Consider the following 22,039-nt stretch of genomic DNA (forward strand, 5'->3'; position numbering starts at 1 on the left):
TTGGCAAATTGGCCCTTTGCCATAATCCCTATAGTTTTAGGAGTAGGTTTGTTACCTTTAATTGTTGGTGCAAGCTGTTTTTAGAACAGCGGAGCAGAGCCGCGAGCTGCTCAGAGCTACGCTATGGAGGCTAATGGGATTTCTGGGTTTCCTTCATCAAACTCATGAAATATACAATCCAACAACTCCAAAACGCTCTCGTGGACAAGTTGTGACCTGCACATTCACCACACTATGAGATGATAATGGAACGTTATACAAAACTGACCCTGGTAGGGTCTCCCAAGGCAAACAGGTCGTAGGTGACGGGTCAGACTAAGAGCGGTTCCAAGCCCCTATGAAAAAGAAAACATCGAGGAAGTGTACGTCGCCCGGACTGGCGTTACCGGGGCCCCACCCTGGAGCCAGTCCTGGGGTTGGGGCTCGCAGGCGAGCGTCTGGTGGCCGGGTCTTGGCCCACGGGACCCGGCCGGGCGCAGCCCGAACGAGCGACGTGGGCCCGCCTTTCCGTAGGCTCACCACCCGCGGGAGGGTTCAGAAGGGGCTGGTGCCGTGTGATTTGGGTGGCAGCCGTGGGCGGGGGCCCCGGCGACCCAATCCCCGGACAATGACTCTGGCTTTAGGGACATGGAATGTCACCTCGCTGGGGGGGAGGCTGAGAGGTATCGGCTAGAGATAGTCGGGCTCACCTCCACGCACAGCCTGGGCTCTGGAACCCAACTCCTGGAGAGAGGTTGGACTCTCTTCCACTCTGGAGTTGCCCATGGTGAGAGGCGGCGAGCTGGTGTGGGCTTGCTCATAGCTCCCCAGCTCAGCCGCCATGTGTTGGAGTTCTCCCCGCTGAACGAGAGGGTCGTTTCCCTGCGCCTTCGGGTCGGGGATAGGTCTCTCACTGTTGTCTCGGCCTACGGGCCGAACGGCAGTGCAGAGTACCCGGCCTTCCTGGAGGCCCTGGGAGGGCTGGAAGGTGCCCCAACTGGGGACTCCATCGTTCTGCTGGGGGACTTCAACGCTCACTAGGCAGCGACAGTGTTACCTGGAGAGGTGTGATTGGGAGGAACGACCTCCCCGATCTGAACCCGAGTGGTGTTTTGTTATTGGACTTCTGTGCTAGCCACAGTTTGTCCATAACGAACACCATGTTCAGGCATAAGGGTGTCCATCAGTGCACGTGGCACCAGGACACCCTAGGCTGGAGGTCAATGATCGACTTTGTAGTCGTGTCATCTGACCTCCGGCCGTATGTCTTGGACACTCGGGTGAAGAGAGGGGCTGAGCTGTCAACTGATCACCACCTGGTGGTGAGTTGGATCCGCTGGCAGGGGAGGAAGCTGGTCAGACCTGGAAGACCCAAGCATATCGTGAGGGTCTGCTGGGAACGTCTGGCAGAATCCCCTGTCAGGGAGGTCTTCAACTCCCACCTCCGGGAGAGCTTTGACCGGATCCTGAGGGAGGCCGGAGATATTGAGTCTGAATGGACCATGTTCTCCACTTCCCTTGTTGACGTGGCCGTCCGGAGCTGTGGCCGTAAGGTCTCTGGTGCCTGTCGCGGCGGCAATCCCCGAACCTGGTGGTGGACACGGGAAGTAAGGGAGGCCGTCAAGCTGAAGAAGGAGTCCTACTGAGCCTGGCTAGCTCGGGGGACTCCCGAGGCAGCTGACGGGTACCGGCAGGCCAAGCGGACGGCAGCCCGGGCGGTCACGGAAGCAAAAACTCGGGTCTGGGAAAAGTTCGGGGAGGCCATGGAGGAGGACTACCGGTCGGCCTCGAGGAAATTCTGGCAAACCATCCGACACCTCAGGAGGGGGAAGCAGTGCTCCACCAACACTGTTTACAGTGGAGGGGGGGGAGCTGTTGACCTCGACTGGGGATATCGCCGGGCGGTGGAAGGAATACTTTGAGGAGGTGCTCAGAGAGTATGGGGTTGGAGGCCCTCTGCTGAGGGCTGTACGGTCCCTGTATGATCGGAGCAGGAGCTTGGTTCGCATTGCTGGCAGTAAGTCAGACCTGTTCCCCGTGCGTGTTGGACTCCGGCAGGGCTGCCCTTTGTCACCGGTTCTGTTCATTATTTTTATGGACAGAATTTCTAGGCGCAGCCAAGGGCCGGAGGGGGTACGGTTCGGGAGCCACTTGATTTCATCTCTGCTTTTTGCAGATGATTGTTGGCTCCCTCGAGCCAGGACCTTCAGCATGCACTGGGGCGGTTTGCAGCCGAGTGTGAAGCAGCTGGGAACTCTCCCCCGACCCTTCAGGTCGGGGGAGAGTTCCTGCCTCAGGTGGAGGAGTTTAAGTATCTTGGGGTCTTGTTCACGAGTGAGGGAAGGATGGAGCGCGAGATTGACAGGCGGATCGGTGCAGCGGCCGCAGTAATGCGGTCATTGTATCGGTCCGTCGTGGTGAAGAAGGAGCTGAGCCGAAAGGCAAAGCTCTCGATTTACCGGTCGATCTACGTTCCCACCCTCACCTATGGTCATGAACTCTGGGTCATGACCGAAAGAACGGGATCCCAGATACAAGCGGCCAAAATGAGCTTCCTCCGCAGGGTGGCAGGGCGCTCCCTTAGAGAGAGGGGGAGGAGCTCTGTCAGCTCGGAGTAGAGCCGCTGCTCCTCCATATCGAGAGGAGCCAGCTGAGGTGGCTCGGGCACCTGTATAGGATGCCCCCTGGACGCCTCCCTCGGGAGGTGTTCCGGGCATGTCCCACCGGGAGGAGACCAGAGGAAGACCCAGGACACGCTGGAGTGACTACGTCACTCGGCTGGCCTGGGAACGCCTTGGGGTCCCCCCGGAAGAGCTGGAGGAAGTGTCCGGGGAGAGGGAAGTCTGGGGATCCCTGCTCCGACTGCTGCCCCCGCGACCCGACTCTATGCGGCGGACAATGGATGGATGATTGGATGGAGTTTAGAGGCAAATGCAGACGGGAACGCGCATCAGCGGTTTTGCATGAATTTACCTCTAAAACGTTCTGTTATTATCTCATAGCGTGGTGAATGTGCAGGTCACAACTTGTCCACCAAAACGTTTTGGCGTTGTTGGATTGTGTATTTGATGAGTTTGATGAGGGAAACCAAGAAATCCCATTAACCTCCATAGCATAGCTCTGAGCAGCTTGCACCGACAATTCAAGGTAACAAACCTACTAAAACTAAAGGTTTTATGGCCATGGGCCAATTTGCCAAAATGTTGAACTATCCCTTTAACAACACTATCAGGGTTCCCACGCGTCCTGGAAAACACATGGAAAATGAGATTTTTTTTTCTAATTTCTAAGCATGTAAGAGTTTATTCCATAAGTTAAAGCCACAGACTCCACACCTTTAAATCAGACTTCTGGGGCTGAGAGGGTAATAAACACAGAAACAATCATGTACAAAATAAGGTACAACTGTCAAAAAATAACACTTCTCCAAAGCATAAATGGGACGAGGGATGTGTTAGTGTATGTTGTGATAACATGTCTGTCAGACTGTAGCACAGGGCTATTCCGTACAGTGCAGCAGGTGAAAGATTTTCAGGAAAATTATTTCAAGAAAAGAGTGGGAAGCCTGACAAAGCTGTTCTTTGAGGCTGTACACACAAGTTTACCAGGCCCGCCATCTGTATTTAGTGTGTTATCATTATCAGCACAATATAAAGTGTATACCCATAAAAGTGCAGCTGAGAATGATGATGTGTGATAATCTTTCCATGCGTTTGCATAAACTAAAGTCCTTGAGAAAATAAACACTAGATTTGATGGTACGTCATGAAAAGCTAAGAGGACATTAGTGTGTTTGTCACATTTTTGTGGAAATCCATCCAACAGTTCTTGAGATTTCAACTCAAAACCACAAATGCCGACCTCATGGTGGTTCATGCATCAGCAACCACGAGTGTTTACAGAACCTGGACCCGGTCCAGATGTTGAGATACTGATCAGAAATAACATCTGAGCACTGACAGATGGAGTGAATAACACTTAATCATGGATCCTGTTAGTGGGTGGGATATATTAGGCAGCAGGTGAACATGTTGCCCTCAAAGTTGAAGTGTTAGAAGGAAAAATGGGCAGCATAAGGGTTTGATCCAGTTCTCCAAGGACGACTGGGTCTCTCTCATCTTGTGGGCTGTTCCCGGTCTACAGTGGTCAGGGTCTATCAACAGTTGGTCCAAGGAAGGAACAGTGGTTGATATTAGGCAGGTGGTCGCCTGATTGGTGTATTTAATGTCTTTGGAAAAAATTTGACCTGCTGGCGCTACAACTCAAAACAGAGCATCGCCAAAGTCATTGGATGTCATTCAACTGAGACCATGAAGCTGATGCAATCGACATTTCACTAGCATACCAAGACCAAGACTTTGAGGGGGTCGAAACCAAGTCAAGACCAAGACCAAGGAGGGGTGAGACCAATTTTATATAAAATCTATACCATATTTAAAGGGATAGTTCACCCAAAATTCAAATTTCACTCATTATCTCCTCCCCCTCATGTGGACTAAGGGCTGGGAGAAGTTTCAGAGTCCTCCGTGGCTTCTCTGAGTTACAGGGGGTCTCGGCGTAGCAGTGCATGTCAATATAACAGTTGCAAATGGATACCAACTGTCTTCGTAACAAAAAGACACACCAAAAAACATCCAAATACCTCCATGCTGCTCGTATGTAATGTCCGTCTTGTATTGAAGCCCCAACATGAGAAATTGTCCCGAAAAAAAAAAAAAAAAGGATATTTCAAGCTTGTTTTGTAGCGGAAGCTCCTCTTCCTGGTTCGTCAAATTTGGACGAACCAGGAAGAGGTGCTTCCGCTACAAACAACCTTAAGTTATTGAATTGCATAATATAAACGTACGTAAGCCAGTGACAGACAGACACATGCGGTAAAAAAAAAAAAAAAGATGTCACTGCAGCTGTGGTCTAGACTGGTCTTGAGAAGAAATCCCGAGTCCAGCTCGACCGGAACCGAGACAAGGCCAAGTAAAAATGTAAACTTCAGTCAACTTGGTGGCAGAGTTTAATAAGAGTCGGAGAATCACTTGAGGATATAAAGTGTATCCTTAAAGAACCCTGATTGGTGGTTGCTGAGATATCTCAGATGTAGAATGAATCTACATAAAGCTCTTTCAGTGTTAGATAGATGAATGATGGGACTTGTGTGACCAGAGAGACACCCTCTGCCTTATTAGAGTTGTTTACCTTTTAACTTGTGGGATCATCTTTCACATGTGTACTGCACGATGTGCACAGTCGGCCCCAGAGCTCATTTGTATAATGAGCTTAGCTACAGCTCTTTTTGCTTTGATGTTGGCCCAAAGCTGTAAAAAAAACACACACACACAACAACACAGACCCAGGGAGAAAAGGATAAATGGTAGAGAGTAATGGCTCACACCGTGTTAGTGCATTTTACCTCAACTTTAAGTCCAATTCTTGACCCATTTCACACCCCCGCCCTGCATCCGCTCCGTCTGCCGTCCTGCTGTTCTCCAGTCCCTCGTCGTGTCGCTCCTCTTACCCTCTCTTCTTGTCAGATCATCATCACACCCAGCTTTTGTCCTGACAACCAAATACACCCACTGATGTATAAACACCCTCTTCCTCTGCATCCTTTGGCTGCCTTCCTGCCCGTGGAACGGTGGAGCGGTGGTGGAGCGGTAGAGCGGTGGAGCGGTGGCTGTCTTCCTGCCCGTGGAGCGGTGGGCCAACGGTGGAGCGGTGGTGGAGAGAGGAGCCAGGTCCAGCAGAGCCACTGATCCTGGACCAGTGGAGGGGAAAGGAGGGAGGGAGGGAGTGGCTCAAAGAGAGGATGAGTCAGGCATCATGTGCTGAATTGGCTCTCAACACCCTGGTCCTGAATGTTAGCACAAGAACAGGCACTATTGTGGTCAAGAAGAGCCTCGTTTTAGTATTTGTTGTAGTATTCAGGGGTGAGAGCCAATCACCATTCATGAGAACTTCATTCTGTTTTTATCAGCTCCACTCAGATTGAGAACTTGTGTTTTATCAGCTCCACTCAGATGCTGCAGTGATTGATTTTTAAAATGTTTTGATGGCACAGATCCCCACCCCCTTATTTAATCAATAAAGCATTGGGCTCAGTGAGTCACCGCTGAGGACACTGTTGACCTCACTGACCACTGGGACTCAATAGCTTTTTCTTTTTTCGGGTGCATTGGAAAATTTGCAACTTAGTCATGCTTTCACTTGTCCATGTTTAATTTCCTCTCTATGAATAAGTCATCCTATTATTCAGGCTCTGTTCGGTTTATTTCAAATAGTTTCTCATCAAAGATGAGACACCGGTTGAGTCAAAGAGTTTTTTGTGATTCTCTTGTTGATTTTCCCAGACTGGATGTGACAGTCAGCTGCAGAGCATCTTCACTGCAGCTGACGTCTGGGCTGCTCTGAGATAATGAAGCAGGACGACAGCAGCTTGCTGTAACCCCGGCTTCTCCCGACTGCTGCTCCAATGGCAGTTTCTCAACGTGTCTGCACCAAAATAAATAAATAAAATAAATTAATAAAATAAAGCTTCTAAGAACTAAAAAGGATCTGACAGGAGACAGACACAAAATAAAACAAAAAAAGGCTCTGACTTTAGTTGAAACACAATCAGAAAAACACATGATGTTGGTACTGCAATGTGAGAAAAAATGTGAAATCGAACAGGGGCGGATCCAGAGTATTTTCTGGTAGGGGGCACAGGGGATAACAACACAGAATTTGGGGGGGGCACCCAAAAGTAACAAAAATGAAGGCTGCCACTGATCGCTGTCTTGAATATTTATATTGTACGGTTACCCACTGTTTACAGTTTGTCTTCATCTTGCTTTTATTGGCGACATTGAATCATATTATATAATTATTTCCTTAAAATGTTTAAGTTATTTTAAGGAAATTAAAAATTTTAATTAATTCCTTAAAATGAAAAATAGGCGTTTTCATTTTCCACTTGTCAATATTAAAATTATAGTGGATCAATAATCAACTCTATCTTGTAAATAAGAAGTCTTAGCAGAATAAGCAACACAAAAAATTCACAAAGGGTGGCCAGTCAGATTGCAGGGGGGGTGGGTGCCCCCCTGTGCCACCATGGAAGACCCGCCCCTGAAATCTAAATGGTGTTTGAGATACACAGTGATGAGGGATGTGGCTTTATAAGTTCTGTCAGCTTTTTTTTTTTACTTCCACAAGAGAAAGTAATATTTCATTGTAAGTTTCATGAATTCTCTTTTGTCTTCTTCAGTGCCATCATCTGGGAAAATGCCCCCATTTCCAACTTTGCTGCTAATGTGAGTCATTTAACTTGACTGTGTCTCCTCCAGTCGACCCTGACTCACTCCACCCTGTCAGATCTCTGGAACTGGACTCACACTGTGAAGAAGATGCAGATTTTGTAATGACATGTGCTCTGCTGATAAAATCATAACGACTACTGATACTTCAAAAAAAAAAGAAAAAAGGCTGTGACGCATAAAACCTTGCACTGTACCGTATTAGATGCACTTAAAGAGGAATGATTAATTGCCTTTTGCACATCGACGTTCTTTCTTTGTTATCTTATCAGTAGCACTACAGAGGAAGAATCAACCCACAGTGAGATCACCACAGACACACACAGTAACACTTCTGACATGGTGCTGTCCTGCAGGTGACAGATGTAGACGGATGATACAAAACCCTGAGGGACGTTTCAAAAGTACACAATACCCCTTTAACTCCTCTTTACTCAGCTGGAGGAGGAGAGAGTTACTCTGAAACAGGCAACAAAAAAAAGAGGAAAATGCGAGTCATCCTTCCTTTTCCTTGATCCATCATCCGCTCCATACCCCCCCCACCCCCACCCCACCTCCACCACCCCTCAGCCCTGGAAAATCCTTGGCCTGTGTGCCCAGGACCGGGGCAAGTAGAGGAGGAGGAGGAGGAGGAGGAGGAAACAATGCCTGGAATGTGTAAAAGACTTGAGTCATTCCCACATGTCAACCTCGGCCCCCCCCCCCCCCCCCCCCCCCACCCCCCCTCCTCTTCCCAAACTCGTGTTGCCTTCAGGTTCTCCTCATAAACTTTTATATCTATAGTTCTAAAGGTGTAAATGTAACGTGGCCAAACCAACCGACGCCGCTGCCGCTTTAAAACAACTTTATTGCTCGATTTACTAGACTTTCATTTCGAGGAAACGTGTCACGTTGCTGCTGCATCAATTCTAAAACAATTAGCCATAATTCAGCGAATGATTTCTGCAGCAGTCATAAGCTGCTCATTCATCACATCCAGTGACTCTCTGCTGTGTTTCTGGCTTTTCATTGCCATGTGAATATCTCGAACAGCACCTGAAGGCAGCGGGGAAGAAGGGGATTTCCTCTCTGGTGGTTGTCCCTTGTGAGAGCAGTGATGTCAGTAAAAGACACACTGCTGCTCTCAACGCTTTTCAATAACTAACACACACACACACACACACACAGTGATGTGGCTTTGTAGCGCACATCTGTTTGCCTCCTACTGATGCCAGCTGTGTTTTTCATACAAACAGGGGTCTGAATAATTAGAAGAGCTTGAAATCAATTTGTGCTTTGAAGTGCAGGCTCCATAATGTATCATCAGTGATGTGACTTTTCTGCTGCAACAGGAAACACAACGTGATGATCAACACACTGTAACACTGCATCATATAAAACACTGCATATAGTATAAGAGTAAAACTGAAGGTTAAGAGCTCCAGAGCTGGAGGATACCATCCTTTCATTGAGTAATACCACAACATATTCAATCCATTCATTTGTATGATTCAGAAGCATCAACGCTGCCAGCTGTCTGGGAGAGAGAGAGAGAGATTATTTTATTATATTCTATATATTATTATTTTTATTAATATTATTTTATTGTTATATGCTTTGGCAATAGAAGCACTGTCTTGTCATGCCAATAAAGCTATTGAAATTGAAATAGAGAGAGAGAGATATTTTTATTTTTCATTATATAACAACTTAGCCTACCTAATGACTCCCAATCTAAGAGAGAGACAACACTTCAGCACACACAGTATAAATGTAGCCTATACTTTTTTTATTTGTATATATTTGATTCTATCAGTTGTATTTGTTTTGTTTCATTGATTATTGATGCTTTGGCAACATAGTTCTCACAACATTCATACCAATAAAGAGAATTTGAATTGAATTGAATTGATTGAATTGTGTGTGTGACACAGGTGTAATTAATAATACTGATGGTGGATTGGCTCACACTGTGTAGTAACCTGTCAGGGGTTTATCACATTTGCTGTGACAATAATTATTTTACATGAGTTTATTATACAAAAACACACTGGCAAATGTATAAGTTTTATAAAAGCCGTGAAATCTACTGAGGAAGACCATGATATTCTGTTGAAAGCTCTCAAAAAAGGGAACTAATGGAATGTAATTAATTTGTAAAGACAAAACCTTTGTTTTCACTTTCAATCCTGATCACAATGTGACAATTTATACAAATGTTTAGAAACAAGCAATGCAAATAACTAAATTTAGTTTTATGTATTTATTTGTATTTGATCCTAATCGCTCCACACAGCAGGACTTTTATAATGCAGCATTCATCTGATAACAGGACAGACGAAGAGTTTCTGTTTTTTATTTTTGAAACCCAGGGGCAGTCTCTGAACTTCTTGTGTTGCTGGCGCGTTCCCGCGGCTGTCCTGGCGCGTTCCCGCGGCTGTCCTGGCCAGCCCCGCTGTCCCGGCGCGCTCGCCCCCGCGTCAGGGCTGGTGGAAAAAACTGCAGCGGCTGTTGCTGAAGCCACGCAGAGAGGCAGAGAGGAGCCGAAAAATCACTGGCACTGGAAGAGTTGAGACACACACACACACAGTCGGATTGTTCCTTTATTCCCGCCGAGGACCGAGGACCGAGGACCGAGGACGGTGTCAAAGCGGATTTACGCGCTGGAAGCGACCGGGAGTCAGTCTGCTCTGCGTCTGGAAGGTAGGAAAAGTTAGCTCCGGGTTGGTTCCTCTTGTTCCCTCTTTCCCCCAGAATTGAAAGTGTCTCAGACAGAAGAAGTCTCTCTCTCTCGTCACTTTCTTTTCGACTGCCAACTTCCAGTTTGACCACCGGGGGCAAATAAAGAGAGGCTACAGCCCCGTGTGTGTGCGGAAGGAAGCGGCTGTTGTCACATTTATTTATCTGCGGCCGAAGATGCGAAGACAGCGGGAGAAGTTTCCACAGCTCCCAGTCCGGTTCACCGCTCCTGCTGCTGCCGCTTCACCGCTTCACCGCTTCACCGCTTCACCCAGCGGACTGGGAGCTGCGTCGCTGCTGCTGCTTCTACTGCTGCTGCTGCTGCTGCTGCTTCTACTGCTTCTACTGCTGCTGTTAATGCTGTTAATGCTGTTAATGCTGTTAATGCTGCTGCTGTAGCCGCTGTAGCCGCTGTCACACCGGAGCGACAGGCTAAAACACTGGGAAACAGCTCAGAAAGCCGCTGCTGCTTCGCTCTAAAGTTAGTCTAGTTACATCCTGGCTGTTTGGAGACGAGCCCAGACCGAGGAACAACTTCTCTCTCCGTGTTTACTAAACGGGTTCGGCAGCGTCTCTCTTACCGCCTCAGACCAGACTGGGGTCCAGGGACCACCAGGGGTCTTACAGGGGGAACCGAGAGGACAGGGTTAAATATGAGATGCATTTCACCACGTTAACATAAGATGGTGATAAATAAAAAAAAAAACGAGAGCGGGGGGTGTTCAATACTGCAAGCAGCTCTAGCTCCTTCTAACAGCACCAGAATGTATTTGCCCCCAGGCAGATCACTGGGGGCAGTTTGTCTGATAGACACTGCAGGTTGAAATGATTTTTACGCTATGAATGCAAAAACTAGTTCATTTAAATATGAAGTTTATTCTTAGAATTGACTCCCCTCTACCTGTAAACAGCTCTCATCCTCCCAACATCTGTCTTCAACATGTGTCTGCTATAATTCATGTCCAAAAATATCTAGAAATGTACACAGGACTCCATAGTGGATCAGGTCTTACCGGTGTATTGCATAATTCAGCTCCTGCATGCTACATGTATCTGGGCATGTCTGGGAATAGCTGTGTCTCAGTCTCTCTCTGTCTCAGTACATCAGAAGGGAAGACTGTGATTACAGCCTACAGTATTAACACACACACATGTAACAGTATTAACACACACACATGTAGCACAATCAGGACTGAGTTTTATTCTGTCTTTATTACCGCCTCAGAATGTAGAGGGGAGCATGACAGCTCTAACAAGTGATGAAGACATTTAATTTTTAATGCAGACCTGTAAATGACCAAGTCTGAGGCTGTGGGAGGACGTGAACATGTTTGACAGGTGATATTTTCAGCTGTCAACATCTGTCGTCTCAGCCTGTGAACCGTTAGTTTAGAGTAAAGGTTCAAAACGTAGTGATATCGTTGTTCAGAGCAGAGCTAAGAATAGGAAACTAGAACTAGAAAATTTCCTCTCGGGAAATTTTGAATGGGCCACGGGAGCTACTGCGGGTTGTGCCATCTCTGTCAACATGGGAATCAAACCCACGATCTTAAGGTCAAGACAGAGCTGATCAGACAGACACATGATCATCTTTCTATAAGCACTGATATGGAGGAGCTGTAACCACATTAGGTTAACTGTGTGTGTGTGTGTGTGTGTGTGTGTGTGACTGTAATCACATGAAGCTGGCTCTAGAGTCTGTGTGTGTGTGTGTGACTGACTTGACACATAGTTAGTTAGTAGCTGCATCCTGTGTCAGTCTGATTTAGCTGTGTCTGTGTTTATAAACATTTAAACGAGCGCCAGGTGGATTGTTTATGAAGTTAACGAGCCCTGGCCTGAGGATCAAAGAGGTTACCACGGCGATAGGGGCCCCCGCAGGCTGAGACAGACAGAAACGTGGAGAAAAACAGCCATTTTCTGCCTCTAAACCGGCCTCACAATTAGGCTTAGCATGACAAAACGGTAACTCCTATCAGAACAAAACACAGATCAACGTTGCTCTAAGGACTCTTACTGAAAATTTCGGTACGATTTGGTGTTTTCTACAGTAAATATTTTGGCGACGCTGGCAGTTTTAAAACATCAGGCCGTTCTGCTCCTCTCAGAAAATATTTGTATTGGACTCAATGAGGAGCAGGGACAGACGTGGCCGCACTCAGAGGCTGATTCTGTAAGTTCTGTAAGTCTCTCTGATATTTTGAGCACATGACATGAGAGATAACAAGTTTGTCTTACAATTCTGAAAAAAATTATGTCTGTAGAGTGTAAATTGTGGCCGTTGGTGGCAATTTATATCCAGAAAAAATACAGAATGTTTCTTCACTCTCTCCCACTTCTAACCGATGATGTCACGCACTCTGACACGAACATTCCATGCATTACACACCCATTATAAACTCATAATTTCTCCAAAAATGATCATGGGTCATTGATCAGGATTGATCAAAAACTATATGACCTATCAAAACGTGGAGTAATACGACAATACACAAGACTTGTGTCTACTGTTTAAAGTTTAAATGGAGTCTCTAGGTGAAAGTATGCCTGAGCAGTAGACTTTGTTAAACTCCAATGATTGGTCCTATTTTCGGTCTTTTTTTTTCGCCCGTCCCATTGACTTACATGCAAAATTTTTGCGCAGTTTTTCGCGACTACGTCGCGAAAAATTCGTAAACTGTTTGAGAAAAGTAATAGCACAGCGATCCCGATCAGGACGCACGTTTTGATATATAATATGTCCTGCAACTCTTCGAGTTGCAGGACTAGTAGCACATCGAAAATCTGGCCGGAAGTGGAAAAATAATAACTAGAAAATTTTCCTCTCGGGAAATTTTGAATGGGCCACGGGAGCTACTGCGGGTTGTGCCATCTCTCTGTCAACATGGGAATCAAACCCACGATCTTAAGGTCAAGACAGAGCTGATCAGACAGACACATGATCATCTTTCTATAAGCACTGATATGGAGGAGCTGTAACCACATTAGGTTACCTGTGTGTGTGTGTGTGTGTGTGTGTGTGTGTGTTTGTGTGTGTGTGTGTGTGTGTGTGTGACTGTAATCACATGAAGCTGGTTCTAGAGTCTGTGTGTGTGTGTGACTATGAGCTGCATCCTGTGTCAGTCTGATTTAGCTGTGTCTGTGTTTATAAACATTTAAACGAGCGCCAGGTGGATTGTTTATGAAGTTAACGAGCCCTGGCCTGAGGATCAAAGAGGTTACCACGGCGATAGGGGCCCCCGCAGGCTGAGACAGACAGAAACGTGGAGAAAAACAGCCATTTTCTGCCTCTGCACCGGTCTCACAATTAGGCCTAGCATGACAAAACGGTAACTCCTATCAGAACAAAACACAGATCAACGTTGCTCTAAGGACTTACTGAAAATTTCGGTACGATTTGGTGTTTCTACAGTAAATATTTTTGGCGACGCTGGCAGTTTTTAAAACATCAGGCCGTTCCTGCTCCTCTCAGAAAATATTTGTATTGGACTCAAATGAGGAGCAGGACAGACGTGGCCGCAACTCAGAGGCTGTTTTCTGTAAGTTCTGTAAGTCTCTCTGATATTTTGAGCACATGACATGAGAGATAACAAGTTTGTCTTACAAATTCTGAAAAAATTATGTCTGTAGAGTGTAAATTGTGGCCGTGGTGGCAATTTATCCAGAAAAAATACAGAATGTTTCTTCACTCTTTCCCACTCTAACCGATGATGTCACGCACTCTGACACGAACATTCCATGCAATACACACCCATTATAAACTCATAATTTCTCCAAAAATGATCATGGTCATTGATCAGGGATTGATCAAAAACTATATGACCTATCAAAACGTGGAGTAATACGACAATACACAAGACTTGTGTCTACTGTTTAAAGTTTAAATGGAGTCTCTAGGTGAAAGTATGCCTGAGCAGTAGACTTTTGTTAAACTCCAATGATTGGTCTTTTTCGCGCTTTTTTTTCCGCCCGTCCCATTGACTTACATGCAAAATTTTTGCACAGTTTTTCGCGACTACGTCGCGAAAAATTCGTAAACTGTTGAGAAAAGTAATAGCACACCGATCCCGATCAAGCCGCACGTTTTGATATATAATTTGGCCTGCAACTCTTCGAGTTGCAGGACTAGTAGCGAATCGAAAGTTGGCCGGAAGTGGAAAAATAATAAGAAGAAAAAATCCACACAATAACAGTAGTGCCCGGGCTTCGCCCGGGCACTGGTCCCTGCAGCTATTTCATAGCTGTTGGGACCAGTGCCCGGTGCGATTGCCCGCGGCCCTAATAAATGTTCACAGATCAGGAAGATAACACTGGAAAAAATGCTTGTGAGTGTCTTCAAAAACTTGTTTAGGTTGACCAACAGACCAGAACTCAAAGATGTTAATTTTACTAAAGATAAGTGCTAGATTCTTACATTGCTGTATATTGGCTGACATGATGATTCACTGTTCCAACTGACTCAGTTAATTGACTATTTAGTTAACCAGCACATGATTAGGTCACACCCCCTTTTTTTCATTACAGCCCAACCAATTGGGATATTGAATGATAAATCAATCAATCAACTTTATTTATAGCACATTTAAAAACAAAACACAGGGGTAGTGTTATACATTGAAACATAAAAATACATTTAAAAGCTAAATTAAAAGCATAAAAACAATCTTCCATTATCAATGACACAGGCAAGTTTATGCTCAATAATGGTCACTCACCAAAAAAGTAAAACTATCGATTTCCATGTTGAGGTCCACTAAGATTAGAATTTTGTATGAAAGCATAGGCCCTACTAGCCCCCAAATTTTTAGAGCAAGAGATCAGCAGAGAGTCCTTGTAACCATAGTAACTCACATACCTGTCTGTGTGCGTGCGCATGGTGCAGGAGGAGCAGCAACTGTCAATGAACGACAACAGATTCTGGATGTTTCTCACATGTGTTTTCAGTGTCGTATTACACAGCAACAGCAAACTGAGCAAACTGAGCTAACTGAGCAAACTGAGCAAACTGAGCTAACTGAGCAAACTGAGCAAACTGAGCAAACTGAGCTAACTGAGCAAACTGAGCAAACTGAGCAAACTGAGCATGGTGCAAAATGATGTGACCAAGCTGTTAGAGACTGTGGAAGATACTCATGTAGCCTACTAGAACTAGGAGATTAAAACAAACTGGTGATATAATGATACTGAAAGAGAAGGAGCCCAGACCCAGACCCAGGCCCAGGCCCAGGCCCAGGCCCAGGCCCAGGCCCAGGCCCAGGCCCAGGCCCAGGCCCAGGCCCAGGCCCAGGCCCAGACCCAGACCCAGACCCAGACCCAGGCCCAGACCCAGACCCAGACCCAGACCCAGACCCAGGCCCAGGCCCAGACCCAGACCCAGACAAACCTCTGAGTTGAATCTGAGTTTCAGCCGTCTTGCTTCCGGCTGCTTCCCCCCACCACCTGCTGCCTCCTCCTTCACACATTGTTTTCAGAGTACTGGTCTAGACTCACTGCATGGCGACCTGTTTCTGAGTGGACCATCAGTCACCATGTGACTCTACACAAGTGCAGGTGGGTGTGAGTGAGGGTGTGAGTGAGGAGCAGCGTTTACCCCCTGATCTGGAGCTTCAATCACCCACCCCCCACCCCCCTACCCAGGTCCTTCCACCCCCCCCACCCCCCTACCCAGGTCCTTCCACCCCCCCCACCCCCCGACCCAGGTCCTTCCAACCACCCCCCACCCCCCTACCCAGGTCCTTCCAACCACCCCCCCCACACACACACACACACACACACACACGTGCCAGTCATCGGTAATGACTGCAACAATGTGCAGTAACCTGCCGTGCTGTGATGCAGTGTCAACTTTGTAGATTCACTGTTTGCACTGGATGATGCTGCTGCTTTTATTTACTGCTGCACTTTGGTCGTCTCGTCTTCATGATTTATTTACTGTTTCATTGTTGTCTCATCTCGTCTTGCTTGGTTTGTTTTTAATATTGTGACTTGCTGCTTTTAGAGAGCGCCAAACTGCAACTTCATCACAGATAAAACTTCCTTAAAGCCGCAGTCTGTAACTTATTTGGCTTTTTATTAGCAAAAATCAAATATTACTTTAATAAATATGTATTTCACTGAAGGTGAATCACAGCTGCATACAAATGAAATCTTTCTGGTTCCTTAGAATGAGTTGTTACAAGTCGTTACAAATACATAAGTGGGTGACGCACCGAACCGAGGCGGCCATGTTGCATCGTGACCGTAGGTAACCATGGAAACTGAGTGGAGCTGTGGGCTCGGCCTGTTAAAACTGTCACCACTGTGTAGTGTGAGGAAGGACGGAGGCACTGATGTTGCATTCAGGTGCAGTCAGGCAGACGGCCGTCGGCAAACCAACCGGATGTCATTTAACTCTACGAGAGAAAGACGGTAAAACGTGGGTCAGGTAAACAACACAACATCACCATGACAACATGTTGTCAGGCCTGTATTGTTTTGCCTCGTGCTGGCGGACCACTTGTTTACATAGACGCTTGTTTATCCTGTTACATGCAGCGTCTGTTGTCTGTCTGACGTCTGCCCGATTTCACCTGAATGCAACATCAAGAATACGTTCAGATATGCAACCGCACCGCTAGATGGGGGGAATTCATACACATTATACCTTTAAAAGTCCTTAGTGAACAAAACAAAACAAAAACTTTTCACTACAATACAAAAGTGATGATCATGTGAGTGCAACCATTTATAATCTTAACTTGCACATTCTCCAAAATAGCTGCATATACAACCATTTTGGCCACAGTTGGTCTCATGACTAATAATGTAAATGCTTCAAATGCTCTACAGTATAGAAACTATGCCTGACTGCAGGAAAAACAGAACAAAACAAAGAAAGAAGTGGACACCAGGCCGTCACCCAGCTTCCCACAGAGTTCAGGTCCAGGGTTTGGTTTTGTGCTGAAGCCACCGTGTCTCTCAGCTCTGCTGCAGTAGCAGCTATTGAACTCTTTTGTTGATGTGAGGAATGTGTGTTTGTGACAGTGAAACATTCTTCTGTCTCACTGTCACAAGTTCAGACCAGCGAAAGTTGAAGTACATTACCGCTCCAAACCTCAGTCCATTCAGAACAGACCCCAGCCCCCCCCACCGGCCCCCCCCCCGATAAATGAGATCCTCTTCGGTGCGTTCGCGTGGCCGCCCAGTCGTCAGTTCTTGTTTTTACTCGCTCCTTGTTGTGTTTTGATTACCACTCTTTGAGTTGACAGTGTCAACAAAGGCAGGCGCCCGACATTGTTACTTCTTCACCTGTTTAAAGAGGAGGGGGGGGGGTTGTGTGATCTGTCTTGTGATAAGTGCGGATGCCAGTACCCCCAAAGTGTGTGGGACAAATATTTCCTGGATTGTTTCCTACGTTTGTGAATTGTGAACATACCTGACATTGTTTGCGGTGAGCAACAGGAAGATAAAGATCGAGTTTTGAGGAAATCTTGATCTTTTGGTTTCACAGGGGCTGAAAGATGTTTGGTAATCCCCCGGCCTGATAGAGATACAGTAAAGCCTGAACGATCAGAGCAGTTTATGTCCTAATCGCAGCAGCTGCTTGACAGTCACAAGTATTTTATTTGCCTTTCACCTCTCTGTTTGCCTGTTACAGACCCACAGCTGCAGTATTGATCGTCACAGCAGTGTGTTAAACAACATAAATGTGACTGAAATTACCTTTTTATACCTCAACAAGCTGTTTCTTGTTCTAAGTGAATGTCATGGGTGACTCACTGGGGCTCTGAGACATGTCTTGAAATGGCAGTGCAGTGAGACGTCCATAATCTGTCCCTTCACACGCTGTATTGGTTTGAACAATGTTTCTGTTTGCCAGAAAGGTTCAGTGACCCAGACCTTCACCTGAACTGAGGCTTATCAGCACTGATTAGTCCAACAGTTAGTTTTAGGAAGCGGAAATTAGTGCCACTTATCAATAAAACAAGTTTTAGGGGTTAGGGTTAGTTAAGTGAGCATTGAAAATACCAAATTCCACCAAGTCAATATTTCTTAAAAGCAAATGTGTTATTAGTTAAATTTTGGCATTGAGGTAAAGTTATTGGGGAATTTGAATCTAATAAACCATTTGTATACACAACACTTTTCCCCCCTCAGGCATAATAGTATTCTGTATAAAACTGTTTATAATTACGTGTGACGACTTCAAAGACATGGCATAAAACCTTGTCTGAATTCCTGCATAAATTCAGTCATGGAATGGGGTTCAGAAGAGAGAGTTCAAATAACCCTGACATAACTGATGTCAGCGTACTGTATTAGTGTTTGTGTGTTTCTCATCTCGCCGCGGGGGCGGGGGCGGGGGCTAGCTGAAGTCTTGTCAGATGGCCCGTAACCTGGGTAACAGCACCCGCAGGTCCAAACCGAAGCGTCAATCTCTCAAACATTCATTTTGGAGAACATTCAGCGACGATAAATAATAGATCATTTCCTGGTTGACAGAATGAATGTGTGCATGTGGCCCCACAAACAGATCTGTGGAGGCAGCGTCATGTGACATCCTGACCCTTGACCCCCCTCCCGCCTCCTAAGCCAGGGCTTGAGCTAGGTAACAGGTGTGACCCAGAGGTTAAGGAGTGCACACATAAACACACACACACTCTCTCTCAGTCTAACGTGTCTATGACCTCAGCATACAGATGTAATATATGATGCAGACTGTAATAACACGTCTGTGTGCAAAACCGTGGAAACTACAGTTTCTCAGACCAGGTTTCTCAGGTGTCTTTGAACAAAGCATTACCCCCCCCCCCCCCCCTCCAGGATTGCTGATATTTAACTGAGTCTACACTGGCCCACTCACCCCTCCCTGAGGCCACCTGCCTCACCAGATAAAACTTTTTTAGTTTGTCTCCAAACTAAATCATTTCTGACCACAAACCTGTTTTACTTGTGAATGCTGTAGTAACTTGAGAGGGAATTAAAGACTTTTCTGTGTACAGCCGCCTAGCTAACTAGCATCTACTGCTAATAACCACTATAAATTGTTGCTATAGAATATCAGCAGGGTTACTCTGTTTGCCACCCACCACTTTGAGTAGCTACATAATGTAAACCCAGTGTCCTGCACAGTTACCTCTGAACTTAAAGGTCCAGTGTGTAAAATGGGGGGAAAACCGTGATATCTAGCGTTCAGATTCTAGATTGCAGCACTCGCTCACTTGCACTCACCCCTCCCGTCGGCAAAGTGACAGTGGCCTCCGAGGACAAAAACACTTCTTTAACATACAAATGAGGCCTGTTAGTGTAGGTGATGACTCCGGTGACTCAACTTGTTTAACATGACTGGGACGACTGGGAGTATTTCAGGAGCATGGAGCGATGAGGTGAAGATCTAAACCATTTTACCATTACTGTTATCCATTAATAAGTTAGACTTAAATTCAATAATTCAATAATTCAATTCAGTTCAGTTCAGTTCAATTCAGTTCAGTCTAGTCTAACCTAATCTAATCCAATTCAATTCAATTCAACTTTTTTTGTCCCAGGGGGCAATTAAAAGCACACAGGGCAGTTATGCATTTGTTCAATAACCCTTGCTATATATAAAATAAAGAATTATAAGGCTACGAAAACCAAACTAACTTTTATTTTAAAGTGATTATACACTTCTACGAATATATTCATGGGGAAGTATATCAGATTTTGCTAATAAACCTTGCCAATTATTACACACTGGACCTTTAATGATAAAAAAAATGACACAGTTGACTGGAAATTCAGAAAGGTTTGATAGAAATGTGCCTTTTTGTGACATTTGTAATCAGATTCGAGGTCTAAAGTTCACCATAACACACAGCATGACCTCATGGCTCTAAATTTACTTCAACTCCACAAAGTTGGTTCCCGCTTCCCACAAATGTCACAGTCTTTGTGATGAACAACATAGTTGCCTTTTACACACATCAGGAATGCAGCCGTGTATTTACCCCTTAAACAAAACACAAAACACCCCGGGTTGTAGAAGGTCACTGGAGCTGATAAAGTTGCAGCGCGTTCAGTTCGGTCTGCAATCAGGGCAGAGCCGTAGCCAGGTCTGTGTTTTGTTTTGGATTTCTGCTCTTGATATAATTGGTGTTGGCAGCTCCAGGTCGTGGCTTACACTGAGTACATTTTGCGGCTACCAGGCAATAACATTGCACCTACGGAAAGTCAGAGTAGTTGTCAGCTGAGTCATCCAGGTGGGAAGACGTCAGAGCAGATTAAAGTGATTCGGTGGATGCAAGAACTGGTGAAACATTTTCACTTCCACAACAAATCCAGGAGATTATGAATCATTTCTTCATCGTCAGAATCCTATTGAAGAAAATGAGAAACTTTAATCTCGGATCAAACAAGGAATTCTGCACCGATATCAGGTGAAGATTGAGATGACATTTTGGGTTCTTGTGTTGAATCCGGTCAAGTATGATCAGTGTTATGAGGGTTTTGTTCTGTGGCCTTTTTGGAAGATGGTGAATGATAGAGGAGCAGATCAAAGTGATCCTGTGGAGTTATATTATGCAAGAAGATGTGTACCTTTGTTGTGGTGTGATCTGTGAGAGATAGATCATAGCTGTCTCATCAGCAGCCTTGTGTGCACTTGTTTATGATCTGTATAGGTGGTCAGACAAATCTTTAACCAGGGAATTGTAAGCTTTAAAAAAGTTAAAAGGATTTCTGCATGTTTTCACACATCCAGCGAAAATGTAAACACAGTTGAAACACAATGCTAAATTTAATGTGAAAACGCTGGTGGTTTATTCCATGGATTGTATACGATCTAATAATATATAAATTATAGATGACTATAACAGTCTTAACTCAGAAGAAGATTTGCACATCAGTGATTCTTATCTTAGCTGCACTCAGGCTTTGCTTTCCAAGTTGCCTTGCCATTTCTTCACTGTTTGAGGCCTAATGACATTTAAATGGTTTAAATGAAGTGTTCCTGACCTTTCAAGGAACGTTGACTTTGTAAACATTTGTGATTGTCTGGGTATGTCAAGGCCACGGCTCTGCTGATAAGCTATTAGCTAAGGTGTTGAACTCCAAAATGCAAGTATAGTGAGCTGTTAGCTGAGTTGAGGTTATTATTTAGCAGTGGTGCATATGGGAACTTAAAGCAATAATCTAAAGGCATGGCAGCCTGTAGTGAAGACTGGTTGGCCCAGTCCACCAGTACTAATTAGTTTTCCATTAACAAGCTAGAATTCAATTCAGTTCAATTCAATTCAGTTCAATTCAATTCAATTCAGTCCAGTCCAATCCAATCCAATCCAATTCAATTCAACTTTATTTATCCCAGAGGGGCCATTAAAAACATGAGAGGGCAGTTGTGCATAGGGACACAGATGAGTAAGATGAAAACAATGTGTTAAATAAAATGCAAATAAAAACAAGAAACAGTCTACATGACAGCATTAAAGGCAAGTTACCCGTTATTCCAACAAGCCTCTGTACCGCAGATGTTTTGAAATGCATACAAATGAGGCCTATTAGTGTAGGTGATGACTCCAGTGACTCAACTCTAGCTGAGAGCCGTATGCTGCTGCTCGCCCCTCTGTCCTTTCACCACAGTGTGATTTAAAAGTGTGTGTCCTCCTCACAGGGCAGGCTGAGTTCAGCTATTCAGCATCTCCCAAACTGACTTAATGGGCTAGAGCTTTTGGACTCGGTGATTTAGTGTTGTCAGATATTCAGCTTTGGAGCTGAATAGCGGGCGTGGGATAAACTACTCCTGCCATCATCATCGTCCACTTGTGAGGTCCACAATACAAAGGCCGAGCCAGACTCTTCTTCAGTCCAGACCCCTCACCTGTCTGTGTGCTTGTCTTGTAAAAGCACCGCGCCGTGTTGTTAATGTCCACAGAGCTGAGTGATGTGGGTCATGTCAGTCTTTACGTTAGCTCTTGGTTTGCTCTTGGTGGTCAGAGAACAGTCTAACGGTTGATAATGTGGCAGCGCATAGAATAAGAATACTATTCCAATGACCTGATGGTGCACTCCAGCCTCAAACCCCTCTAGGATTTCAC

General features: G+C 45.5%; 1 protein-coding gene across 1 annotated transcript in view; it reads left to right on the top strand.

The window, feature by feature from the left end:
• The first annotated feature begins 9,712 nt into the window (after nt 1–9,712).
• peak1 (pseudopodium-enriched atypical kinase 1) overlaps nt 9,713–22,039 on the top strand; it is a 144,976-nt gene continuing 132,649 nt past the window's right edge. Inside the window, exon 1 of the mRNA XM_085778533.1 lies at nt 9,713–9,950. The gene's annotated coding sequence lies outside the window, so the exon portion shown is untranslated. The remainder of the gene's footprint in view (nt 9,951–22,039) is intronic.

The sequence above is a fragment of the Trachurus japonicus genome, chromosome 6 (assembly GCF_045865225.1).
Source record: "Trachurus japonicus isolate A0001 chromosome 6, Traja_1.0".
NCBI classification, from domain to species: Eukaryota; Metazoa; Chordata; class Actinopteri; order Carangiformes; family Carangidae; genus Trachurus; species Trachurus japonicus.